The sequence below is a fragment of the Amblyomma maculatum genome, chromosome 11, assembly GCF_055883805.1.
Source record: "Amblyomma maculatum isolate TAMU_Amacu chromosome 11, ASM5588380v1, whole genome shotgun sequence".
Classification (NCBI taxonomy): Eukaryota; Metazoa; Arthropoda; class Arachnida; order Ixodida; family Ixodidae; genus Amblyomma; species Amblyomma maculatum.
This window is the reverse complement of record NC_139354.1, coordinates 49,471,639-49,485,281: the sequence shown is the minus strand read 5'-3', so window position 1 is coordinate 49,485,281 and position 13,643 is coordinate 49,471,639. Positions and strand designations below refer to the sequence as shown.

At 40.1% G+C, this 13,643-nt stretch overlaps 1 long non-coding RNA gene across 2 annotated transcripts; it reads right to left on the bottom strand.

Annotated features, from left to right (window-relative positions):
• Positions 1-5,888: 5,888 nt before the first annotated feature.
• On the bottom strand, positions 5,889-13,354 carry LOC146173781 (uncharacterized). 2 transcript variants are annotated; one of them, XR_014701721.1, is made up of 4 exons: positions 13,074-13,354; positions 11,047-11,196; positions 10,603-10,793; positions 5,889-6,234 (listed from the first exon to the last, which is right to left on the bottom strand). It is a non-coding gene; the product is annotated as an uncharacterized LOC146173781 (long non-coding RNA). The 2 variants fall into 2 exon arrangements; XR_014701722.1 differs by lacking the exon at positions 10,603-10,793 and having other exon boundaries at positions 13,074-13,350.
• Positions 13,355-13,643: the final 289 nt, after the last annotated feature.

The window sequence follows — 13,643 nt, the reverse complement described above, 5'->3', positions numbered from 1 at the left end:
ATAACAGCTTCATTTCGGAAAGTCGTTAAAAAAGATTACCGTAAATAACTAGCGCTATGATTTCAAATTGTTTTTGTAGAAACTGGTTATGTAACTAGGGACTATACTCAGCTGCGTAGGAAGATGATGCGTTTTGGCTGTGTAGCTTTGGCTCCATTGCCAAGAAAAAGTGTCCCCGAGTTTAATTGTTAGCAGGATGAATTTCTTCCATCTTAATAACATTTACTGTGATCATTCAATACTAAAAAACTTCATAATAAACTATATTGATATTGGCTAATGCGCTGGTCTGGTGAGCTTCGTTTTAATTGAATACCTACAAAAACTGTACAACGCGATCCGCTCTTCTGCGGTAAAATGCCAATATTCCTGCATTTGTATACGACCCCATTCCAACTGCACATCATACGTGTCACTTGAATGTACCAGAAGACTGTTTAGATTTAGCCTGCTGTGTCAAAGAACAAAAAGAATACCTTTCAAAAAGTTAGTGTGTGGACAAAAATTTTGTAGATTTCGTGACGCACACCACAGCATACCTAAATCTGTTACGTGACCTTTTCAGAGCTGCCAATTTTGTACGAAAAATTCTGTGAAAACGTTGAGGTCATTAACTTGGCTTATAATGAGCGCTCATGGCTATTTAAAAGATCCGTCGCAAACTCTGAGCGTGCAACTCGGGTTCTCATTCAGAGACGCTACGAAGATGAAGCTCACTCTCAAACTTTTCGTTGTAATGTTCGTATTTGCCGCAGCAACAGGCACAACGAAGCAGTCATATGAAGAGGATAGTGCTCACTTTAACGAGCAAGCCATTCAGCATGTGAGTACAACATTTCAATTTGTCTTCCATTCGGAGAGATACACAGCTCCGCCGAGAGGAGCATCTACAATAATTATCCATAGTTTATAGCACTGAGAACAACTAGCCTTTTTCTAAAATAAAACATTTCGAGAAAGCATACAGTGCTGTCAATCGTACGACTACTGCGTAAACCGTAGCTAGTAAGCAACAGGTGTATGGGCACGTTTTGTGTAGGAAAAGTGATGTTAAGCTACTATTACACTCTGCTTATATTTGTTCCATTGCAACCCAACACATTTAATTGCAAATATTTCAGATGGTGCACATTACCGGTCGGATGTATATTCTGAAACAAAATTTCCAAACTGAGAGTACCTACAGATGCCAGTCGGCCGAAAAGATCGAAAAAGTATCCAATGACAAGTACAAGTATAAGCTCCCTGCACGAAATAGCACCGGAACATAGTAAGTAGAACTTCAGAATGATGTAAAGCGTATAATGATTAATGTTGTTGCAGCTTCACGCGCGCAAATGTGCAGAAGAAAGGAGAAATGATAGTGCTTAGTATGAACTGAAAAGAGTCTACTTGAAGAACACGCTATACGGATCCTGTAGCAGTGATATTGGACAAGTGTAAACGAACAAGAAAAGGCTTATTGGAGGCTTAATAGAATTCAAACTATATTTACCGAAATATGGCTTTTTGATTAAGTTATTCTAAATAAACTTCAAGCAGAGCATTGAAGACTCTCTCGCATATGGACTCAAAATATAATTCTTTATCGGATATATCTCCAACATCTGTGGTTTAAAGTCAATGTTCGTCTGTTGGAATAATGTTATACACTCGTGCTTTTTCACGCACATATATAGGTACACAAAAGACTTCTTTATGTTAGCGCGAGGACAAACTTGAGATATCTTATTAAGGACCGAATACACCATCTTCGTATATTTTTTGTCTTAAACACGCGTTTTCTGAGGAGTAAATAGTATAAAACGAGAATTTCCAGCAGCATTGAAATATAGTCGTTCGCTCAGAATTGCATCAGTCAGCTCTCTTTTCAATGCTAGCGCAGAATTCAAATATATCAACAAAACGACTTCTATACGTATCTGTCATTATAACTGTTATTTGATGCATCAAGGCTGCTTTTGCTCCTTTTCTTAGACTTTGACATGAACTGTATATGGAAAATTATCCGTACACTGTAAGCCATTATGAAATTGTTTTAGCTGATAGCAACCCCTTCGTTTCTTTGGTGCTTATTTTCCGGAAGTAGTAAAATAATGCACGGGACAATGGAAAAATCAGTGCCATCTGCCTTTTTATCTTTTTCGTGAAAAAAGCGCATGTTAGGAAACAACAATTCCATTTTTCACCCCAATAGCAATTTACAACTCACATGATTAAATACATTACAATCAACTAAGGTAATAAATGACCGATGTTTAAAGACCAAAACTTCAATATAACTGTTCATGCACTGATTGAGGCAGCAGTTTTCAATATTAAGCGAATAAATATTACTGGGTACTCTATATAAGTGTGAACATTATTGCACAATGTACGGAGCAAATTTGTAATAAAAGTATAAAAAACATTTAAATATTTGTTTTTGTTATGTAGAAGAAATTAGGGACTTCTATAATGGGAGCATTCTTCTATTCCCATATAAAAAATCAGGCTACCTTGATTTTGTATTACACATTTAGACACCTCCATTGCGGTGCTTTTGCCAGATTCTTACCCACACCCAAGGAACAAAGGACCAGTGTAGATGTAAGAAGATTCAACCGATAGCGTTTTGCTCAGCTTGTGGCTGGCATTCAGACATGGTCTGATATAATGAAGCATCATCAAGTTCAAACAGAACTGAATGAGGGTTCATTCTGACCACAATAAATTTGCACATTCGTGCAAATGTGAAATAATTATGGCAAACAATAATAATTTTATATACTTGATTGTACGAAGGCAGACAAAATTACAGGATCACTGGGAAAACTGGGTTTTTTTATTCTTGTTTTACAAACATGCTTTGAATTTGATGAAGGAAACGATGATAGACGCTGCCAAATCTTGTTCATTTTAGTGGTCTTTAATGCTTCGCTAGAAGCCAAGTGAAGAGGAAGAATATCCGCCATACTTTCTGTATTCGAAAGAAAAGCTGATGAATACATTGTTCGCGTGATATAATAATTCGCAGATACCCATTGTATAGCCTGACTTATTGCTACTTTTTATTGACGCAACGATACAGGAAAAAACAATTCATCGAAGTTTAAGCGTTGAGTGAAACTTCGACGTTGAGAAATATGTGAATCAAATATGATGTTCACCTACAGTTTTTCACTCGGGTATTCTACCCCGCAATGTTCTAACATATCGCTTTCTGATTTTACAGCGAAGAGTTTGAGGTAACGTACACTCTCCTGACTACTGGTAGCCACACTAAACAAAATGCAGCAAGTACTATTTCGCAAAGTGAGTACTTTATTATAAATTTAAGAAACTCTTTCCTATTTAATTTTCTCCTCAGTTATATTTGCGGACACACTATATTTTTAGAAGGTTTTAAAGCCTCATTGAGGTCAAAGCTGTCCTCAATATGCAAACGTTAAAACCTGGGTCACATCTGGAGCACAAGTATCTTGTTGAATATTTTCCCGAGATTTCACATAATTGCCTTAAAAGACTATATTTTTACAGGTAAATTTCATATTGCAAGCAGAATACGTATCATATTTCCTAAGATTAAACAGACGGTTCCCGAGAACCCCTTGCAGGCACGCGGCGTGCATCCATCATTGCGTTCGATAATGGTTTCCTGCTTACGTCAGCACCGAGGGTACTGCACCGACGTATTCAGATATGTGGCGCAAACAAACACAAACACAGGAAAAGATACACTACACACGCGCACACTACCAACTGTAAGAAGAACCGGAAAACACTTCCTCTTCTACTCTATGCACGTCTCAACTTCCTCTTCTTCTCAACTTCCTCTTCTTTGCCAAGGGGAAAATGGCACTCTCTTCCTCGCAGACCAAAACCTTGTCCAATCATGGCGGTGACCAATCTCTTCTTCCTCTTCTTCTATTCTTCCTCTTCTTTACCAAGGGGATAGTGACACTTTCTTCCTCTCAGCCCAAAAACATCGACCAAACATGATAGTCACAAATACTATACCGTCTAGTAAATCCACACCTCTGCTTTGCCCAGTAACTCCTACCACGCTGGACAGGCAAAAATCAACACATAGTCACAAGTCATACACTAAAACACCACCACACATATACAGTAGGACATGTCCATCTACACAGCATAACTTAAGTAGTCCCTATGTATTGACAGACTTTATCTTGCCAACATCTAAGAATCCACGAGGCCCATGTACTTGAGGGGAAAAAATTCTGTAAACTCCCATGGCCCCAAAACGTAAGATGAGTCCAAGAATAACAACTTTAGGCCAAGAATAACAGCTTGAGGCCCGATAATGATCTCGTTCTTTGCATAACTCAGGAGGATTGCTCAATAAAATTAAATTCTTTTCTACGTAAACTCAGCGAAGCTTCACTAATGCATCTCTCATCCTTCTTCTGTATCCAATACGCCTCTAAAATTTCGCGTGCCATCTTATTCCGACTCTTGCCTAATATGTTTAGCCTGCTAAACAACGGCTCACACTTGCACTTTTGGCAGTGCAAGGCTAAATTTGACCCTTTGCCATTTTCTATGGACTTCTCATGTTCCCTCATTCTATCATTAATACATCTTCCTGTTTGCCCAATATATAGATTACCGCACGTCAGAGGAACCTCATAAATCACCCCCACCCGTCATCCAATAAAACTCTTAACATGCTTCTTATCGCATTGCCCTTTGTTTTTTCTCCCTATTATTGCACATAACCCACCCAGTTTATTGGGGGCAGAAAACACAACTGGCACCTCAAACCTACTAGCCACCTTTTTCAGGCAGTGTGCAACTCTATGCATATAGGGGATCAGTTGTGGTCGTTTATTCCTCAACATATCTGGCGATCTTTTTTTCCCTTTCATTTTTTGAAGCAAAGACTCTGCCACCCCACATATAATCATACCCGGGAAACCAGCCGCATCAAGTCTTTGTAATTGATTATTAAAGCTTTCCTCTGCCATATGTACACATGATTTTAACAAGGCCGACTCCAAACAAAGGGAAGCTATCCCTCTTTTTATAGTCTTTGAATGGCTGAACCATATAGAAGTAGCTCTTTTTTAGCCCTGGGAAAATACTTCCAACACACTTCCCCATTACAAATTTTCATATTTAAATCAAGAAACTGCAATTTGTTGTCCACCGGCAGCTCATGAGTAAACGTAAGCCCTTTTCCTTGTATCTTAAAAATAGAAAGCACACTTTCCACACTTTGACTCACAGCAGCTCCCTTACCCACAATGACTAAAAAATCGTCAACATACCCAAGCAGCACACCAGCATTGGTCCAACAATGGTTCATCACTGGAAAAGAATGGCATCAATATTGGACTGATATTGGCATTTGGGCATTTTACTACATTCTCCATTCTTGGCCCATCTTTCGTTCCAAGATTGGTCCAGTGTTCAACCAAGCTGGAGCCACCAATGTAGGCACAATATTAGACTTTCCATTCATGCACCATGATTCTTGCCAATACTGTCCAGCATTATACCATCATTGTATTACCAATATTTGTTTAATACCAGCTATTCCATTGATGGCCCATTGACAATGCCAATATCATACCAATGGTTAGCCATTGCAGGTGCACTGGCTACTCCATTCATGCCGCATATTGTCGATACCAATATTAATCTAATGGTTTATGCGTACACCGGCTACTCCATTCATGTGCCATTGATGATGTCAAGATTACACATTTTGTGGCACTGCCTGTGCAGGCCATAAAATGCAGCCTTTTTCATTCTACCCATATTCGTGACAGCACATCGAACTTGCTGGGACAATTATGGCCTTTCAAATAGGAGTGGCCACATAAATTCAAATTGTCGCTCATGAGCAACCAGTAGATGTTCACAAAACAAGGGCATGGTTCACAAAAAGATAATATTTATTGCAATTGTTACTATAGACGGCAGTTGTTACTAGCCAGCGCTGAGGGCACACACAGCAGCAGTTAGCGGGGCAGTGGCAGGGTTGGTCAGGGCAGGGCGGGCTCTCGGGAAGTGGAAGGGGCCAGGGAGCTGGAGGGCACACTCATAGGCGTAGTGAGGGGACTGACCCTGCAATTGCATTCACAGGTGGCATGCCTGGTTCGCCAGGGGAGGTTTCAGCATAACGCCTTTTTCTTCCACCCCCCTTGTCACAGGAACCAGGCAGCCACCTGCGAATAAATGCGTGTGCCTCCAAATCGTCCACCCCAACTTTTTCGCAAATGGCACCTGCACAAAAACAATGAGAAACAAAATTTACAACACTATTACGAGACATATAAAATCGCGTGCATTATTTTAGGAAGATGTAGAAAATTCCAGGATTCATGTACCGAAATTTATGGTCAATGAGAAACACTATACTGATGAGTTCCAGATTAGTTTCAGCTGCCTTGGGTTTATTAGGATGAAAGACGCACATACATTGCATAGCATGTGCCCTGTTGCATTTTGATCGCCTCCACAGCAATATGGCTGAGACAGCCAGTGTTTCATCCCACACTAGGAATTAGTGCTTGATTGTTGGCAGTCTCCGCATATGACTGGCGCGCTAGTTTTTTTGCCGCTCCTACGCTTTCTGCGATGTGCAAACAGTTTATACAAAATATCGTTACCAAGAGAATGTTCGGCAACCATTTGCATTTTCTTTAAATGGCTAGATATAATATACACAAGCGATCTAAGCCCACGACTGCTGCACTGGCCGCTGGTTAGCTGATATACGCTTTTGACTGGTTTTGTGGGTAGTTCACTTAAACGGGAGCTCACTTAAACGGGTAGGTCACAGGTGCATCATTTTTACGCATATACTGCTTGTCCAAGCAAATTTTATCCAAGCCATAAAAAAAAAAAACATTTCGGAGGCAGGCAAAGGAAACCAGATATATATTGCTGGAAGCTACCTTGAGCGCCACAGAAAAGGTTTTGTTTGGAATCCTTATTGACATTATTTACCGAAATTACTGATTAATGACTTACACAATAAATGGTGTTGCTACTTTGAAGAGTACCGGCACAATCCACGTTTGATTATTTGTGATAGAGAACCCTCACGTCTGCATTTTGAACGCCAGATACAATAGGAAACCACGAAAATACAGAAATCTGATTCCCGGACAATACAATTGAGGACTTGGCTTGGCTCGACAGCCCTGTGTAGCGTTAGACCTACAAGTTGCCTATGGTTTCTTCGTCCGCGCCAGCACATCGTCCAACAAGACTGTATTTGTATTTTACAGCTGAAAAATACTGTTAAACTCATTTATATCCTTACCGCTTTGTAGTCATTATCCGCATTGCAAAGTTCGGCGCGCTCATTGTACCTCGAGCCTTCATGTGCGCCAAAGGGCCGACGCGAAGCAACCATCGCCAGCATATCACCCTTACTCATGCATGGGGCTAGCAATCATAGCGGCAGGTTGTTTTGTCCGCTCAAAATCATGTTGTGAGCAGCACAGTTGAGGTGCGCGAATGGACTGGTAACGGTTTCGGTATCTACATAACCCGGAATTTATCTGCAGCTGGAAAAAAAGGTACACATGAGGTTTCTAACCGCAAATATTGAAACAGGGGTTTCCGAACGTGCTCACCGACTCTGTAAGTCCTATTTATTGTCTAAAGTGAATATTAAGTACTTGAAGCGAATAACCTCACTTCCCCACGTACAAAATAAAAATTTTCTGCGCTGTCCTAAGTGGCTGCCAGCAATGCACCACCGGTTTCCATCGTCTGTTTCTAATGGTTTATTTATAACCCTTGGCTCAAGCTATGGGGCGCAGCAGGTGTAATGTAGCTTGAATAAAACCTGCAAGAGACCATATATATGGGTAGATTTGTAAGGTTTACAGATTTCACTTACAAATTCTACAGGAATCGCGTCACTGCGGCCTTCCTTTAAAATTGACACGTAATAGCGCTATATTCGTGGCTAAAATAAAGTACTCAACGCATTAATTCAGCTTAGCAAATGCAGCTGTAACAGAAAGTGAGGGCTGGCGACACCTAAGGTGTGCCTAGCTTTCAAATTTTCTTAGATGGCACAACCGTTCGAAATATGGAATTTAAAAAAAAGCCCTTGATATTGGCTTTCTCACAGCGCATTATGGGTGCCTTAGATAAGAAACATAATCGAGGTCCCATGGCCATCTTTCGTTTCCAATGAAATTCTTATATGTGGTGGGCAAATATCTAGACACAAAAGAATTAACCTTAGTTTTTCAAGATACGCGTAGTTCCCTCGAAAAAAAAACAATTGTATGCTGTATCTCTAGAGGTAGAAAACGCTGTTTTTGCCATTTCAAAATGTTGCAAGTTTTGATACCATGATTTTGTCATCTGCTCTTTTTTACTCACTAAATATATGCAGGTTTTATATTTACAAACACATTAGAAACCTATTTTGTTTTTGCAGTTGTGTTATTAAAAAATCGCACTTTTCTTCAGGAGCGATACGCTGCAAAAATATTCCTTTTTAACCTTACGTACTGGCATATGATGCATTAGGTTGGTTGCACTAAATATGTTTTCACTTCCTGACGCATGTTCTTAATTCCAGGCAGTATCTGGAGCTCCAGACCACTAGGTGTGTTCTCCACAACGCATCAAAATTGCTCAGAATTCGAGAACAGCAGTAAAGGGCAAATTTGCTGCAATTAAAAAAAGATCATCTTCGATTTTCATTCAAATCCCTCTCAAAAATCTTCAGTACCTCAAAAATATCACGGACTAAAAAGTGTTGCGTTATACTGTTTAAAAATATAACATTAAATATTAAACCGAGTGCTTGTGCAGATAATGGCCAAACTCAGCCTGCATTCTCGCAAGATCCAATAATATCTTGGCACAGAAACTATTTCTCTACATTATCTAGGTTCCATTCTTTATTTCTGAAAAAAATTGAAGCTCTAGATTTGTGTGTGTATCTGCATATTATTTTGAAATTGGACAAAAGTAAGAAAATGGTAAAATAAGGAAAACTGATTAGAATTGAAGAAACGGCCGCAACATCAATTTTTATCAAATCTGTGGAAACAATGCAAAGTACTTTGTTAATTTCAGTCAGTAAATATATTGAATTCTGCAAAATGTAATATTAGAAAAATAACAATGCTTGTTTTTGTTCTATAGATGTGCTTATATGGCTCCCCCTTATGGAATAGGCATCAAAACTTCAATTTAGTATTTGCTGAATTTAGTTACATTTTACCTTAAGTAAAATTTAAAACATTGTCAGCGCTTATACACCGTTTTTGTGCTTCTGGGACAAATACTTAATATAGCTTAAAATGGTATTAATTCACTATTTCTGTCAATTTCATGGCAGAACGCAAGTGAAGGCTGAACTTTTTTTCTGTCCTGCATTCTTTTTTATTGCTAGGTGCAATAGTATTCAATCTAGGTTATTAATATATTATTCCATTTCTCAGCTTTGACCACCACTAACAATACTATATTTTTGAAGATGATTTTTCAATGTGTAAGTTTTATAATTACAATCATAAGCAAATCGCTTTCCAGCGTAATAATTTTGGTGGCGTTACAGAGAACACACATAGAAGGTTAGAGTCTCCAAATTCTGCCTTAAATTAACAATATGACCTGCGTAATAAACACAGAATATTTCAGTGCAAACAACGCAACACGTCACGCCAGTATGTAAGGTTGAACATTAACATTTTTGTAGCGCGTTGTTCTTGAAGCAAAGTTTGCGATTTTTTACTAAATAAACTGCATCAATGAAACACACTTTTAATACTTCTTATACAAGTAAACGTTACCCAAATGCGGTGACTAAAAAACAGCGGATGACAAAATTTTACGTTTCTACGACAAAAACGGCGTTTTCCAGCTTTAGTGATAGGCGTTTTTTTTTTCGAGAATACTACGCCGCATCTGGCAAACCTAAGGGTCATTCCTTTGTGTCGAGACATTAGCCCACGACATATGAAAATTTAATTAAAAAAATGGTCATGGCACCACGATTACTGTTCCTGTCCGAAGACATCCATATTTGTTTTCATTTCGTCTCTTCAACAGGCTGGTTTAGCCAATGCGGTGAATAAAAATATGATCGCATATATTAAAGATTTTCGCGCTATATGTTATACCTACAGCTACCTATATTGTCACAACTGTCATACATTATTTGTAGCTGAAACATCACAAAAGGGATTCGATTGCAAATTGTTCACTAGTTAAATAGACGTACGAGATGACACGTATACTTTGTAGAATACAATTTAGGAAAGAGCAGATACAAACTACAGGCGAATAATGCTATGATATGGAGCATATGTATTACTCCGGTTAACAGTAAAAAAATCAACTTTTAACATATTAATATATTCGACAAACTATTGCATGCTCACATAGGAACACAATTAATGAGCTCATCCACGCATCTAATGTCTATGGGCATTAGATGTGTGGATGACTTCGTTTTATTCCAATTCGTGCGTCACTCAAAATAATTGAACAAGAAAAAAGTTAATGTCTACACAATTTTCAGTGAGTATACACAAATTATACTAAGGTGCTTCATATATGTCACATCACCTAGCAAGTGAAATGGGGTAACAGAAGTAATCAGACTCTAACCCTGATCAGCATTTCGCTTTTGCGCCATCTTCGTAAGTTTTTAGGCAGGCTTTTCCACTGATTATCCTCTTCTTTATACCCCTGCCACCCACAAGACACAAATCTTCTGGGGGTACCGAACTGTTGGTTTTCGCACCAGTGATACAACTTAATCGATCCATTTATACGTAGAAAACACTCTCGATGCGCACCTAAAAAAAATGAAAGCATGTATGTGTAGGCGAAATCATTCACCGGCGATTTAATAATATGATTTGAACAATAAAATCAAAGGATCACACTCGAAGTAACAAAAAAGTGGTGGAGAGATAGGAATTGAAGCAATGAAAGGCGGTTGCTTTCTGCAAAAAGCCAATAGCAAGAGGTCCACCGTCTATAAGAATAAGCAATAAAAATAAGGCATATTTAAAGGTGCATGCAGCAGTTACAGTGATGCAGTGCTACCTTTTTTTAGGCAGGCTTTTCCGCTGATTTTCTTCTTCTTTATTGCCCTTCCAACCACAGGACACATATCTTCTGGGGGTTGTCGGTTTTCGCACCAGTGATACAACTCAATCGATCCATTTCTACGTAGAAAACGCTCCCAATGCGCATCTAAAAAAATGAAAGCATGTATGTGCAGGCTAAATCATTCACACATGATAAAACAATATGATTTGAACAATGAAATCAAATGATCACACCCAGAGCAACAAGAAAGTGGTAGAGAGATAGAAATTGAAGCAATGAAAGACGGTTGCTTACTGAACAAAGCCTATAGCAAGAGGTCCTGCGTCTATAAGAATAGGCAATAAATTAAGGCACGTTTATAGGTGCATGCAGCAGTTAAAGTGATGCAGTGTTACCTTTCTGTTTCACTGCATTGATTGGTATAAATATTACAGCAATTGCTAGGCATCTCAGGTAACCCCATTGAAAACTTCGTCCAAGGTACCGAGGAGAAGTGGCGTGTTATTTGCAGCTGTTAACGGAAAGACAGGCTATCCTATGAGTGCATGCGCATTTCCTCCTTTTTGTATACTTGAATAAAAGCGACTGAACAGTGAGTGTTGTAAGAGGTGCAGCGTCCCTAGGAATGGGGAACAAAATTAAGTTTTAGTAAACAGAGGTACAAAAAGAAGCAAATATGCCTGCAATAATAGCATGATGGCCTACCTTTTGATCAACAGCTGTAAACAACCTGTCACTGCCAGTCGGTTCTTTAGATAGGCTTATCAATGCCAGAGCTTAAAGCTAAGAGCAATATGAGTAATGTTTATTGCGGTCACGGCCGTAAACAATTATAGCGGAACACTCCATTACTGTAACTATTCAACCGTTCATTTATACATATCATTCATTAAAGAACCATGCACATCATATTAAGTTGCTCTTTTCTACTCCCAAATGATTTCCTATAGAATTAGAATACGTGGATCGCTGCTTCGGTTTCAACATTCTTGCACGATGGCTATGGCGTGCACTTCATGCATACGGTACGGTACGTGAGGTACAAAGAGCTGTAATTGCCGAACAGGGGGACCTGACGGCCTGTCCCATTTCGCCTGAAAGTGCGCGCCGTGATCGAGCGCTTCGCGAGCAATATTTCGGACGATATGGTTGCCTCATACCGGCCATCAATGTTTTGTACAATGTGTCCCGCGTGCACGTTGTTTACTTTGCAGTGACAGGGACGCAGTGCACACACGGCTGATGTGCCTTTTTGCTTGTATTGTTATTTTCCCCCGCCTTCGAAGCGCGTCAGCGAAATCGCTCTCCTATTTTCGCCGCTTTCTGATAACGCCCTCACCTGAAGGCGCGGGCTCAGAAGGGGGGCGTCGATTAAGAAAATTTTGAAAAGGGGCTCACTTGCGCTGTTCACGGCTTTCAATTCCTCAATATGATATTAACCATTATAAAAGTGGAGGTTCATTATGACTTAATTATAGCCTAATCATCAAGCGGCATCACGCACATGTCTGCCCCACTGTAAAATTCGCTTGCACAGACGGCACGAACAGTTTTCAAAACTTCTGTACATCTGTACATCTGAAAACAAAAAAACTGCCCTTAACTCTTAACAAAAACCAAAAACTGTGTGAACATGGCTTCCTGCGCGCAGAAGAGAGGCTGTCCAAAATATATGTACAAAGCCGGGCGCATAGTATCTGGTTACTAATTGATTGCGGCGCGCTGCACAGTCAAAAAACTGCGCAAATGGCTGCCTGCAGTGTTATGTCACGTGTTGGTGGCATACACACCTGTTACGCACGGCTCCTCTATTTTCGGCGCAAATGCTATTCATATCGCAGCCAGCAAATAAGTCCACGCACTTGCTTGCATGTAACCCGGACGAAAATTCGCTTAGTTCTTGAAGTCATGCTTCGCGCAGTTGTTTCGAGGAGAATAAGGAAAGAGAACATTTGGGACTGGTAGGAGATTATATAGAACCAATTATGAAGCAATGGCATGCTGCAAAGATATATACTCACGGTCTAAGATGACGGCGTTCACTGAGTCCGAGAATGCCGATGGTATCCCGCCGTTGCTGTAATCTGTACTCCGGCGACATTTCACAGCTCAGCTATTCACTCATATGTAGCAAGCACCAACCGGAGCACATGGATATGTATAGGCGCAAGAGAAAATTATGCACAGCACAATGAAAAAGAAAATTAATGAGGGAAGAAATTAAAGAAAGGTTTAAGAAGCTGTCACAAGTCTTGTAGCGTCTCCAACAAGCTCTGAAATGAACGCTTCGGGAGGAGTCCGCACAGCAGCGCAACTGGGGATGCTGTCTGTTGTGCCTTGCACGTAGACGCGTAGGCGAGGGGGAACAACGACCCGCTCAACCAGCGCGTGATTCCCGCCGCGGTGTTGTGTTCGCAAGGGCTGCGCGTGGGAACCAAGGACCAACGACCCTCTCAACATTCCATTCCTCCTTTACCCAGCCCTCTTCTGCTTGCACCGGCCAGCCGTGACTTCGGACCGTGCCGATGAGCGGCCGCCAGCGCGCACCGCTCGAGTCGAGTTCTAATAAATAGTTTTGTTTTGTGTGTTCG